The sequence below is a fragment of the Polyodon spathula genome, chromosome 2, assembly GCF_017654505.1.
Source record: "Polyodon spathula isolate WHYD16114869_AA chromosome 2, ASM1765450v1, whole genome shotgun sequence".
Lineage (NCBI taxonomy): Eukaryota > Metazoa > Chordata > Actinopteri > Acipenseriformes > Polyodontidae > Polyodon > Polyodon spathula.
Window position 1 is genome coordinate 77,781,072 of NC_054535.1, and position 14,060 is coordinate 77,795,131.

The following is a 14,060-nucleotide window of genomic DNA, read 5'->3' on the forward strand; positions in this document are numbered from 1 at the left end:
ATTAAAATGGCTTTTATGATGCAGATAGCATCAAATACAATCAGAAGTTTGTGTGTATAAATTAATTAAGTGCTGAGGTGGGAGAACTAAAACCATCTGCAATTATGCAACAATTTTTTTTGTCTAGCATTTCTTTCATGGGATTTTTTTAAAAACAATGTAATTTTGAAGAGAATCAACAAACTGAAAGCAAGTTCTCGGAGCGGTCGGTTAAAATATTTAAAAGCTTTATTTATAAAAAACATAAAGCAGATAATTACTGCCCAAGATGACTTGCAGTGAATGGTCCACTTTTATTTTGTAGGAAGAATTGGTGTTTAGCATACCCAAATAAAAACAATTAATTCATGCGTGTAAGTTATTTAATTCAGTTAGCACTCTTAGTTACAAATTTCTCCCAGTGGAGCTCAAGATTGCGAGGAAACAATTGAACAATAAAATACGCAACACTGTTATATCTTTTATACATTTTATGAAATGCCTGCAAATAAAATATGGTACAAAGTTAGAAAAGAATGTTAATCTCAAAATAGCATAAATCAGCACATTAATCTCAGTTAGCAATAATGGTCTTCAGTGTAGATATTAACTACATGTGAAAGCTAGAATACATAATTGTATATAATTTGTCTTTCTATAAGAACTAACATTATTTGTAAGTCAGTAGATATAATATGAATATGCAAGCAGGATAACTTCAATTATGAGTCAGTAAATAAATATAAATTCAGTGAATTACAATTAATAGGATATTACAAAATCACACTTAATTCTTTATCAATCTGTTGTATATATATCCTTTAATTAGAATCACTGCACAAACTATTTTTAACACTAATTAATTTGTTCTTTAAGGAAAATAAAATCCAACACCCTTTATTCAAGTTCATAGATCGCCTTGTAATTATTCTACGATTTAAACTAGTCCTTTTATAAACCAGTATATGACACCCCCTATCAAATTTCAAAACATCAACCTTTCTGCAAATATACACATATTACATTCCCCAAATATAGTTTCTGTGATTCTCTATTCTTTATTTCAATTTGAGAAAATACTTCATTCAGATTGCAGGGTTGATACAGCGTGACACTTGACAGAGCCCGGCTTTGTGCAACAACAGATATTCTTCCAGTACAATTAACCAATCCACGGTAGGTCAGTTCAGTCCATTAATGAAGTACTTAATTATTAGTTGTTCTTTTTTTCATTGATAAACCTAGCTAGTGGCGCATTTTGTAACTGAAGTTCTCCAGACAATCTTTTCTTCCAATTGAATCACTCAGGGTGCTTTCTTGATGTTCTGTGTAGCTGACAGTTCTGGTTATTCATATTGTAGCGATCTGGACTATTTGTGTTATATGTTATATGGTTTTGTGTTGCTGTTCTGTGTTTTGTCATTGTCCTGAGTGCCTGTGCATGTGAACGAGTGCACTTGTGGGGTGGGGGGAGCGTGACTGAGTCGTGGTCCCAGTGTGCTTGTGAATGTTGTCCAATAACGTGTCTGGTTATGTCTAAATGTTACATGTTTTCACAGGGTTACACACTGCTGTGGGCTGTGTTGTGGTGTGCTGTCCTTCTCAATAAAACGGGAATGAGCTTTTGCTGTGGCCGTCTACCTCCCTTTGGTTTCCCTGGAACGCTACAATATGCTGCTGTTCATTTCTCCAGTTGCAACAATTTGCAGTTATTTTGGGTTTTCTGGATGTTGTTAGCAGCGGCCAATTCAAGTGCCTGCCTTTCCCTTTTCTGACATGATTCATGCATATGGGTACTTGCTGGATGTTATTAGCAGCAGGCAGTTCAAGATGTTACATGCTGCCTTTTCACTCTCTCACTGACTATACAAACTAACTGAAACAAAGGCAGGCTCTTCTTTTTCTGACTTTGAAGTTTTTTCACTTACAATATATCTCATTGATCACAATGGCTGGATTGAGCTATCAGCTTGGTCGAGCATGGCTTTAAACTTTGTGTTGCTATAGTTTTCGAGCCAGTCTCACTCACTTTTTCATTTTCTGTTTACAATTTGTGGAGTTGCAGTGCAATTATAAATAAGTGTAACTCAAACGGACAGGGTCACCACTCCTTATCTCTCTGGTTGTCATGGAGACTTGGCTAGCCGGCCTCTAGAAAGATGCTAGATCTTATTAACCTGTGTTATGTTCCTACAATTTTATGGTTTTAAAGCGGATATTGAAGGTCTTATTTCACTGTTTTGAATTTAATCATACTTCTCCTTCTGATCCCTCGACGTTGTGTCTGTTGCCTGGTTACCTGCTTGCAGTCGGGTTTGAAAGTTATTCTGAACAATGAGTAGGAAGACTGCGTAGGAATAAGCAATAATCCTTTAGAAGTAATACATACTGAAATGAAAAATACATTTTAAGAAAACTGAATTGAAACGGTGTGATTGAAATCCATACAGGCATATCACCTGTCTCATTTCAATCAGTTTAGAAGATAATGTTCAAAATCAGAAGCATACAGCAGCAGGGCAAGCTCATGCCCATGGTGAGGAACCTCCGAAGTGCTTCTGAACCAGCTTGTATTGCCTTTTTAATACTGCATTGACTTCCTCAAAATGATAAAAACAGAAAACGTGCCACAGTGTCTGCCAACATGGGTTTTGTTTCTGCACGCATGTAAATCCTCATTTTAAATGCAGTATTTATTTACAGCTATGACTGGCTATACTAATTAGAAGGATTATCTTCTTAATATCTACCTTCAAAGCATGTACTCCAGTCTTTAATTAGTCCCCATGGAAATCTGCGGTAAAATTTCCTAAAATCTGCAAAGAGAAAAATTTGTTTTCTGCAGCAATTAATTTTTTAAGTAAAAATAGTATTAATGAGTATTAACAAATAAGAAAAAGTAAGTCACAGTTAGTTTAGTAAGTAGTAACCCAAAACAGGCCTGGGCCAGAGTTCCTTCAATCACTCAGAGATGCAGCACGATATGTCTTCGAGCTAACCCTGGAGTGGGTTACTGCACTATAACATGGCTCTATGATAATTTTCTAACAAATAAAACAAACAAAAACAAAAAAAAACATTTACACTCTAAATTACAAATTATGTAATTTATCCTTCCCCCAGTGTAAAATAGTTCCTATGCTTTGTCTTTAAAGCTACAAATTTGCTGGAAAAACGTACTACTGCTGAGTACAGAATCTTTTTAAAAAAATTTTAAGTGCAGTTTGAAAAACAAAAAAAATCTATAACTGCTTATGTACATGTTTTCTACTCTTTGGTAAGTAAAGTTGACATCTGAAATCACTGTTTCTGTATTACAGAAAACCCTTTGGAAACATGGCGTCATCTGTGTTATTACCATTGGTTGATCAGTGCCACGAACCATGTTCGAAATGGGTTATAGCATGCCGTGCTGCAGCAATGCACAGAATATTTGTGTAAAAAAAAATAAATATCAAAAACAGTCATATATCACAGTATAATAAGTAAAAACAAAACAAAAAAAATCAGACATAAAGCTCTGATAAGGCAAAACAAATATAACATGTCAGTCATACAATTACCGTAGGTTGAAGCCTGCGCTGGTCTGAACACAGAAGTTGGCGGCTCGCTCCATAAGTACCCGAGTTGAGCTCGAGGGCGTGGGAATTTCACAGCTCAGAGTTTGGGTCTGTCTCCTGTGTCTGGTCTTGTTCTTGTGTCTCTTACCTTGGGAAGGAGTCCTCATCCCAGGAAGCAGTGACAGAAATCACGTCCTACTCTTCCTTGCTCATCACCACGTCCTGCTCTGAAACGCCTGGAACCACCGGCGGAGCATTGTTTACAGCACATTTGTTAAGCTAATACAAACTAATAAAAACTACAAACATTTGGAAGTTTACCTAAACTAATATTAAGGCCACGATATACTATGCAATTCTGGTGCAATCTGATCGCATGCAATCGATCGCGTGCAATCGAGTGCAACGCGACCACATCCACGTCATGACTGGCGTTTGGAAGCAGGGCTGGGGAGTGGGAAGGGTGTTTTGAGTAGAAAGTAGAAAAGGAAAAGACACAGAGAAGACCAAGAGTGTAAATACTGCCAACGCCTATTGAAGCTTCCATATCTCATGATTCATTTTAAAAGTACAGTATTATATAGATGGATTTAAGGTGAAATCCTGCGTTGTAATTTTACATAGCCTAATTTACTGAGCCTTACCTGTTGTTCTGAGTTTCCAATCTAAACTGGAGAGCTTGTATTCCTTAAACTGGAGAAATAGTTCCATTGTTATTTTGAATCGTTATTTAAAACATTAACTTACGAAAGGGGAAATATAGCCTAACGTGTTGACTGTTTAAACCCGAAGAAAGTTATCACTAAAAAATGTCTGATTAATTTGCTCATATTTTTTTTTACGTTGTAGTTTTATTGCCCCTTTCGTTATTTTTATTTATTTATTTATTTTAATTACCAGGTTCTTGTAAACGTGTATGTTGATAAAAATACTTCTAAATGTAGCCTATGTAGCTTTTTACTAACTTACCAGTTTTACATGTATTACTGAATACAGACGCAGCGGAAACTTGATTAATTTTTTTCAAGCTCCTTCCTGTTGCCACGGTCGATGTTGTCATGTGACTCCAATTTGCTCACTGATTGGATACTTCACCAGGGCGATTGTATCCGATTGCATGAAAATCGTAGACAATAGTATTTTGTGACTCGACTGGACTCGAGCTTGGAATGTCAAAGACTCGACTCGACTGGAGTCTTTACTTCCCAGTGACTTGACTCGACTCGAGTCCCAGTTTTGGTGACTCGTTACAACTCTGGTAACAGTCAGTTGAGTCTGTGTCTAAAAAGCAGCGTACATTGTTTCAAGAGCAAAGCAACACTCCGAGGTGAACTCTTTTAGTTTTCTCAAAATATTTCAATGCTGTTTTTTTATTGTAAGGATATTGAAAAAAGACAAATTTTCTTTGATGGCTCTTACCTTGGAAAACATTCACCTCCACAATGCTGTTTAGAACTACACTGCCAATAAGCACTGTAATTTTGACAAAATGAATATGTCTAATATTATACTATGGCTTAATTTTATAGTCTGGTTATTTATTTTACAGTTTTATTTCGTGAAATATTTTGTCGAATTAGAAGTGCATTCTCAAAATAATATATTCATTTATTTCTGAAAAACATTGCTAGACTCCCCGGCTACCCCCTCACACCCTGACCTTCGACGCCGTTGGTCAGTATTAAGATGAATGCAGGCTTGGGCCTCCAGCAAATATTTTGTAGGGTGGGGAAATGTCATAAATAAAATTAGCTTAAGGGAGCATTGTCTTTCTTCCTTGTGAACCAATGGATGTATTCGCCTAAACGGGTGCTATCTGGTAATAAGGAACTTTCATGTTGCGATAATGATTAATAACATTCATACCAGGGTGATGAGTAAAGCAGTGGGATTTTGTTAAGATTCAGTAATGGACAACAATGTATTGAAACAAGAACCCACAAGCTGCAGTTTAAAGCCATGCATCTCAACGTAAACAGCATCATTACAAAGTGTTCAAATATAAAAAATACAGATTTGAGCCAAACTCATTTTAAAATAATAAAAGCTGCACTTGACCTAGTCCATGGGGTCTTCTAGTTTAAGAAATTGAAGCATTTCTATGGGAAATCAATTTGTTTTGTGATTGTACATTAACCAGTTTTTATGCTGTAGTATTGCAACACAGCAACTATTGTTTTTGTTTTCAGAACATTACACAACTGTAAACAGTCTATGTGCTCTCTCTTGCTATATATATATAGTACAAACTGCTGTCTTTCAGCTTAGTATTCTGATATCTTGAAACATTAAGGCAAATGCAATTTGCAGTTACTATGGCACACAGTGACTAACACAAAAGAGAATGACTCATTGTTTTTGTTTTTGAAGGTCTTGTTAAAACAGCCAAAATAACTGATAGAAAAAAAGAAAACAGTGCATAACCTCTACAGACAGAGGGTGGCACTGCTGCTCTGCGTTAGGGATGCCAGTGTCAAAACAATGATTCCTCTCGAATTAAGTGCTGGTCAACTAAAATGCAGCTAAAGGGACATTTCTAATTAACAATGAATCCATTTTATTTTATTAATAAATAGCCTTTTTTTATAAGAAAAAGATATACAAAATCTGGTTACTTTCATTTTAGGGAGATTTAGTGACGACTGCCTTGCAGTAGTTGTATGTTTATTGTCCACTCTTTACCTCTGTGTGTGTCGTACTTTCAAACTACAGTAGCAGGCCACTATCGTACTACTTGGGTGTTAATGATACACGGCTGTTTAATAAAGAGTTCACTTTAAAAACATGTGGAACGTGTGTTATGAATAGAAATCTCTAGAACATTTAATGTAAGTTAACAACCTGAAATAAAGGATGGTATTACAGCCATGGCAGGCGTAAGCATGGCTTTGTTGTAAGGTCTCACTCCCTGGAGCATAATCCTGTCATCTGTGTCGAAATGAGAGCAGGATGAGAATGCCAGCCGGTGACATCCCCCAGGAAATCATGTTCAGAGTATATAATTACAGGAATTGGACAAACAATTAGAAACAGCTGTGATCTGCTATGTAGCTGATGAGTCTGTTGTGCAAACAGCCTCCCTGGCATTCACTCTGTAAGAGCTGCACCTCCCTGGTGCTAGTCGGTTTCAGTCATGAAGACAAGATTTGACTAATTTTTTGATGATTTTCTTCTTCCTTAATCAATCGATCGTTATTTTATATAGAGCCTTTCATAGTGGACCACCATTACATAAGGCGCTAAGTAATGTTACCAATACTGAACATATAGGTATATTTATTATTGAGTTTATGTGGCTTGTTAGGGATTACTAGTTCATTTCTTGTTTCTCTTTTTAGGTAAGCTACTGTAAACCAGTTTTGGCAGTGGCACTGCATGCTTCTCTCCAACTAGCGAAAGAATTAGGGTATTCTGCTGTTGAGAGAATGCCTTGCTGGATGGATGCTGCAGCATAAGCGTCTGTATTAGAAAGCCTCTTCTTCATAGTCATCTGTAACTGTCTGCTTCTCTACACACCATTGCACAGGCTGTTAGAAGCGCCCGTTGCTTTACCAAGAATCACACACTGCATCTCAAAACTTGTTTGCTGCTTTGAAATCTTTGAGTGGCCCATGGGGAATACACAAAGAAACCTCAAAGCTTTGCAATAGATGTATTATTTTTAAAATATTTAGAATACCAAAAATATAATATCTATGCAGGAATGAGCAGGGGCTGGACCTCCAGTAAATTAATGCATTTTGTGTAGTACTATTTGTCAGGTTTTACATGAATGGGTTGCCATGGAAATGTAATTTTCCTGGATATGTACAGTAAATGGTACAAAGCTAAGTGAAGAACCTGCAAGATACCAATTGCATGACTCAATCCACATTGCAGTGCATTTATTAGGTGAGTTACTGGGGAACCCAAGACCACTCCTCCTAATCTATATTCTTTTCCAGAATTTCATGGAGGAGCAAACCTGAAAATGTAAGATTGTTTGCATCATTAAATTGACAGTTTTGCTCTATTCAAATGCTGGGTTGACCATTTTAAATTAAAATGTAAAACAAAAAATTATTTTCTAAGCTGTTTGAAAGACATGGTTTAATATGTGTAAGGCATTACGAACAAACCCACCAAATTAAATTGCTTTATCTATTGTTTTATCTATTGCTATAGCAACCATATCAGATTGCTAGGTATTGTGGTAACTGATACAAAGTACAAAATGTTAGCCCAAAGACAACAAGAGCAGTTTATTAGTAGTTTAGTAGTTTGCTATTTTATGTAATTGAATACATTTTACTATAAACTATTACTATGATGGAAAAAAAACCTTTCAGTCCTTATCGTTTCCATGACATTTATCATTCTAGGTACGCAATCTTTATGCATATACAAAGCAATCCAATATTTATGTATCAGGCTTTAAATGTTTCCCTTTAAAAAGTTTATCGATGGAGTAAATGTAGCTTTTAGCTGTTGGCAGCGGTGACCACGCTGCTGTTTGTTGGCACTGATTTCCTACTCATTTGAGTTGGCAGTTGGCAATATGTGTCCTTCAATTGGACATCTTGACTAAAATCCAAAAAGCTCTACCTTGATTAGCAAAAGTACACCATCACCTGTTAGGTAACTTTATTAATATAACTTTCCTAATTTGTAGCCGTTAAATATTTATTATTAGTACAACGTTTTAGTACTTTTATTAGCTTTCCATTAGCCTTGTCAGTCAAGGCTTTGATGCTCATTAAACCACTTCAAATGTCCATCCATCCATTATCTGTAACTGCTTAATCCTATAGAGGGTTCCTCCAAATGTAATTGCCTAAAACTACTCTAAATGGATACCACATTGACCGCACCCCTCTGCTATCTAACTGTCTTGTCAGAGAGACTGAACTCGCACTTACAGAAAATTCCATAAATGCTCAGAAAAGGAAATGGAATTGGGTGATTTTTGAGGTAACCTGGATGATATTGTCTTTGTATTTTGTCCATCAGAGGATTACAAAGAAAATACAGTTTAGCAACTGCTTCTGCTGTAACTTATACAGCCTGTGTCTAAGAATCACATTCCAATCATGCTTTATTAACAGTTACTATGGTATCAAAACTGGTTAGAGATGTTAGAAAAAGGGGTTTGTATAACTTGAAAAGAGTATGATGCAATTTGTATAACCCTATATTTTCATGAATATACATTTCAAGATATACACACAACCCATCAATAGTAACGTATTGGGACCCAGGAGATAGAGCTGCAAAGAAATGACTTTAATGTGAGAAAAGACCATAAAATACAGCACTTAATATCTTGAAAGCAGAAAGCCACCAAAAACCAAAATTAGCAGATGTAATATATCCTGAGGAACCCACAACTGCTGTTATTATTCAGCTATGACTCATTATTAAGAACAGGCAACCTGGGCCTTTCAAGCTGAAATTGAATCGGGCAGATTTCATTAAAGGGGATATCATTCTGAATGCATAGCTTAGTACAAATTGCCTTAGCTAGCTAGTCCGAACAACCAAATGTGATGCCCTGTGTGATGCCAGCTTTTCTTCCAGAACAATATTAATTTTAAATACTGGTAGAGGATAACAAAATCATATTTTACGGCGGGTCAATATTTATCCTGTATATACTGTGTAGAGGTGTATTTTTAAAGCGTTAACTTTTTTTATTTTTAACATTATTAAAGTATGAAATTGAACAGAACTGCACGACATGTAAGATTTATGGAACTATTTCATGAGCTTCTCAGGTCATTAAAGAGGGAGGATCTCATGTGAAACCTTTTTATAGGGAAACTTGTCTGCACAAAAGAGACAAAAGGCTGGAAATAAAAGGACTATAAATTACAAAATGTGCTTGATATATATATATATTATATATATATATATATATATATATATATATATATATATATACATATGTATATTATATAACTTGTATACAATAAATCGGGTGCAGTGAGACAGATGGCCTCGATAAGTATAACAATGACAAGTGGCAGCCAATACAATGATCCTTTTCTCAACAATCCAAGTTCCCTTCACTAACTGAACCCTGTGGGACATTTTAACTCATAACTTGTTTAATGAATGTTTCTATTAGAGTTGTTTTGAATTCTTACATATAGTTTGGTTCCTGAATTCATAATAGACTATTTTCTTTAAAAAATATATGTCTTTATTTAATGCAAACAGGTTCAGTTGAATTAAAGCAATTGAATTCAGGAATATATTCATCCTGTTAGTGTCTCATTTTTAAATAAACATTTTACATTCTCTGTACCGGAAACAAAGTTCAGCATCTTGGCTTGCTGCTATAATAAGTGCAGACTTGGGATTAATAGAACCACTGTGGTTATTTGGACATGAGTAATGGAAAATTATATCTACGGATGATGTACAGCAGATGATGTGACAGAAGGAAACCAATGCGCTTCGAATTTGTATGTGCCTGCCATCTCATCTTTGGCAAACAACAGACCCTTCAATTCATCCTCATCAAAGCCTGTAGGAAAAATGAAGGTCACAAAGAATAAAAATTCAGTCACCCTTCTCAGTTCTTGTTAGTCAGTCTGCTGCCAGACATACCCCAGCAGTGCTTGATGACTGCTTGTCAGCTATACCTGACCTCTGACCTCTGTTAAATGGGTTAGTGTGCAATGAAGCTGATCAAATGCACTGGACTGTTCTGTAGGTGGAACATTCTTGTGAAAATAAAGACAGTATCACAGAGGTGCATATGTGCACTTGATATTCACTGCACAAGCAGTACGTATTGATCAATACAATGCACAACTTAAAAATAAAGTCTTAACACAATGTGCTATTTGCATGACAGGAAGATTCATCAGAGATGTTATAAAACTTGTGAGAAAGTTTTGTAATGTTATGGGCTCTGAAAGTTCACAGAATGTGTTTCTTACAGTGTAAGATTACTGCTGGCTGCCATATTGCGGCCATGTAACTTTTTACTAGGTTTCTGCATTAATTTTTGGTACACAGCTGTGTTCTAGGATTATCTCAATCAAATTCCACTAAAGGTGAAGTCAAGACACAATGATGTAACAATAACACTTTAGATGTAACATTAAAAAAAAACTTGTTTGCAAACATAAATTATAAGAAGATTATTTTTACTGTGGATCTTCAGAGTTTTTCCTCATCAGTTACTGAACAATTAACTTTGTGTAAAAGGATACTAAATTCCATTTAGATTAAAATGATTCCATTTATCTCCATTAGCTTTCTTCTATAGGGAGCAAGAAGACAATCAGTGTGTTGAATCAGAGTGCTGAAAAAGGGTAAGACAGGCAATCTATTAAAGGAAGTATTGATCACTGTAGACACACCACCATTTTGTACACACAGGCATTTTTCTGCTGTAAGTGATGTGGGGCATCCATTAATAAAAATGCATTACTGCATGTAATAAGAGCAAATTCATAATAAAAAAATGACATACTTCAAATTTATATACTTGGTTTTTAAATTACAGGGAAAAAAATACTTGGCAAAGGCTGGGCCAGCATATTCCCCCCAGAGGCTTGGGTTTCATGGGCTGAAGTCAAGTGAGTGGAATGGGTCAGGTGGTCTTCATGTAGCCCTCAAATTCTCTGCAGTTAGCACTGCGCATAACCCTACATTAGCACTGCTCATAACCCTATGTTAGCACTGCTCATAATCCTACATTAGCACTGCTCATAATTCTACTTTAGCACTGTGCATAACCCTACATTAGCACTGCGCATCACCCTACGTTAGCACTGCTCATAACCCTACATTAACACGGTGCATTACCCTACGTTAGCACTGCTCATAACCCTACATTAGCATTGCGCATTACCCTACGTTAGCACTGCTCATAAGGCTACATTAACACTGCGCATTACCCTACGTTAGCACTGTGCATTACCCTACGTTAGCACTGCGCATATCCCCTCCACATTAGCACTGCTCATAACCCTACATTAACACTGCTCATCACCCTACATTAGCACTGCTCATAACCCTACATTAGCACTGCTCATAACCCCTCCACATTAGCACTGCTCATATCCCCTCCACATTAGCACTGCACAAAGCCCTCCACGGCAGGCTTGATGAGGCTTTTAGGGCAATGTGGAAAAGATGACATTGAACTGCACACACTACCCCTTAACTGTGCACACAGCACATAGAGAACTGTGAGTATACAGTATTAGATGCAGGGTGACAATATAGTCTGCATGGAAAAGAAATCCACATGCACCAATTGAGGGCACGTAATTGGTTAACTGACCTCCAACTAGCAAATTAGAACGCTCCATGCAGGACTGGGATGCTCACTGGGGGCAGACTGTGGCAGCAGCAGTCACGGGTGAGTTAAACAAAGCTGCAGACGTAGACGTAGTTATGAACTGATGCACCCGTTGGTATGACTGTAGGAGTAGGACTACATGAAGAGAACTAATTTTACCTTTGCTGCTGTAAACTGAAAAGATTGTTAAAGAATAGTCTTGCTTATGGTATTTCCCCCTTTTGTTACACATTATGTCGTTAGACGTTAGACTTTCACATCCAGGACTACTAAGAGCGACAGCTAGACCTAGATCGTGGTGAAAACCAGGAACGTATCTCTGGATTATTGCCCCCAGTGGTGGCATCTAGATGTGAAGAACATGGGAGATTAAATGGAATCCTGGGGGATTTCAATTAGGGTGGAACTGCGTCCATGACAACAACAACATTGCACTATACAGCGCCTTGCAAGACCAGGTCCTCTCAAAGTGCTGAACAACTTTTAGCAGAGTAGATATGATTAGAAATGAATAGTTTAAAATGAATAAGAAACGTTTTACTTGTTAGTCAGCTATTTAAAATCAATTCAGAGCCATAAGGCAATGTACCAGGAAATGCTTTTTGAAAAAGATACATTTTTAAATGACATTTAAAAACAGGAACAGACTCTACTTTTCTGACCAAAGGTGGTAAGGAATTCCAAAGGTGAGGCGAGAGGGAAGAGAATGTCCTTTCACCCCTGGCATGCATTTTAAACTGTGGAAGTCACAACATCCTGGCATTCTGTGAGTGTAATATACAGCCAGGCATGTGTGGAGAGAACAATACAGTGAGAAATAATGGAGCAATAGCATGTAACCCCTTATAGGTAAGGATATTAAAATCAGCTCTAAATCATACCAGTAGCCAGTGTAATGAGGTAAAAACCAGGGTGATATGATCACATTTCCTAGAATTTGGTAACGCCCTTGCAGCTGCATTTTGTTCAACCTGAACATGTCGTGGATCTTTTTCAGGTAGGCCAGCAAAGAGAGCATTACAATAATCAGTCCTAGAAGAAAAGAAAGCATGGTAAGTCTCTCAGTATCAGGCTAGATAAATAGGACCTGAGCCTGGAGATGAAAAAAGGAGATTTTAATGATGTTACGAATATGGGCCCCAAATGAGAGCTCATGATTAAAAATACACCCAGGTTCTGCATTTTAGATTTTAGTTTCAGTGCAAAACTATCAACGACAAAGCCTGTAAAATTAATATTTAGAATCTGATGACAGGAACCCAGAAACATTATCTCAGCTTTATCTGAATTCAGGACTGTGGAAGAGCAAAGCTCTGCCCTTTTTAAATTGGCAGGGATGGGGTTAACTTCCCCTACCTGCCTTGGTTCATTGTGTTCAGGTGGCTGGGGTTGATTAGATGATTAGTTTAATTAACGATCAATCAGCGCCCAGCCACCTGACATAAAAGGAGGCCTCTGCTTCTCATTTGGAGAGAGGGAGCTGAGGAAGCAGGTTGGGGGGTTGGGGGGGGGGGGGGGGGTTTTTTGGTTGTTTGGAAAGTTTGAATCCAGTGAAGGCATTGCCCAGCCTGGAAATTGTTATTTTTGTAAGTTTTGCTTTTTGTCTTTCTTTGTGTTTAAATTGCTTTGTTTTGGCCCTTGTGCACTTTCATTTTTGTGTTTATTTATAATAAAATAGTTATTTTTTTGAACTGCAGTCTGTCTCTGGGCCTCTTTCCACTCGCCAGCCTGCCACAAGGACATTTTGGTGTATCCATTTTTTTTTATGTCAGAAAGACAAGCAGACAGCACAGCTACAGTCAAATCAGGTTTGACAGACAGGTACAACTGAGTGTCGTCAGCATAACAATGAGCTTACTCCATGGTGCTGAATAATATTGCCCAGAGGCAACATGTAATAGAGAAGAGCAGGGGACCCAACCTGGAGCCCTGTGGAACACCAGAAACAACTTCAGAAATGGATGATACTAACCCTCCTAATGGAACAACTGTTTCCTGTTTGAAAGATACAAAAAGAACCAGTTTAAGATAGTACCACTCAAGCCTACACGGTCTTTAAGACGACGAAGCAAAACAGAATGATCCACAGTATAAAATACCGCAGACACACAGAAGGCAGGTTGGATCCATGTCCAAAATGGTCTAGTTTGCCAATGGAAAGGAGATGGTCCAATGCAATCAGAATGTTCTTTAATTAGAATGTTTTTCTTTTTTTGTCGGCA

General features: G+C 37.2%; 1 long non-coding RNA gene across 1 annotated transcript; it reads right to left on the bottom strand.

The window, feature by feature from the left end:
- Positions 1–177: 177 nt before the first annotated feature.
- Positions 178–4,551, bottom strand: LOC121301032. The gene is made up of 3 exons (XR_005947583.1): positions 4,509–4,551; positions 4,184–4,232; positions 178–3,775 (listed from the first exon to the last, which is right to left on the bottom strand). It is a non-coding gene; the product is annotated as an uncharacterized LOC121301032 (long non-coding RNA).
- Positions 4,552–14,060: the final 9,509 nt, after the last annotated feature.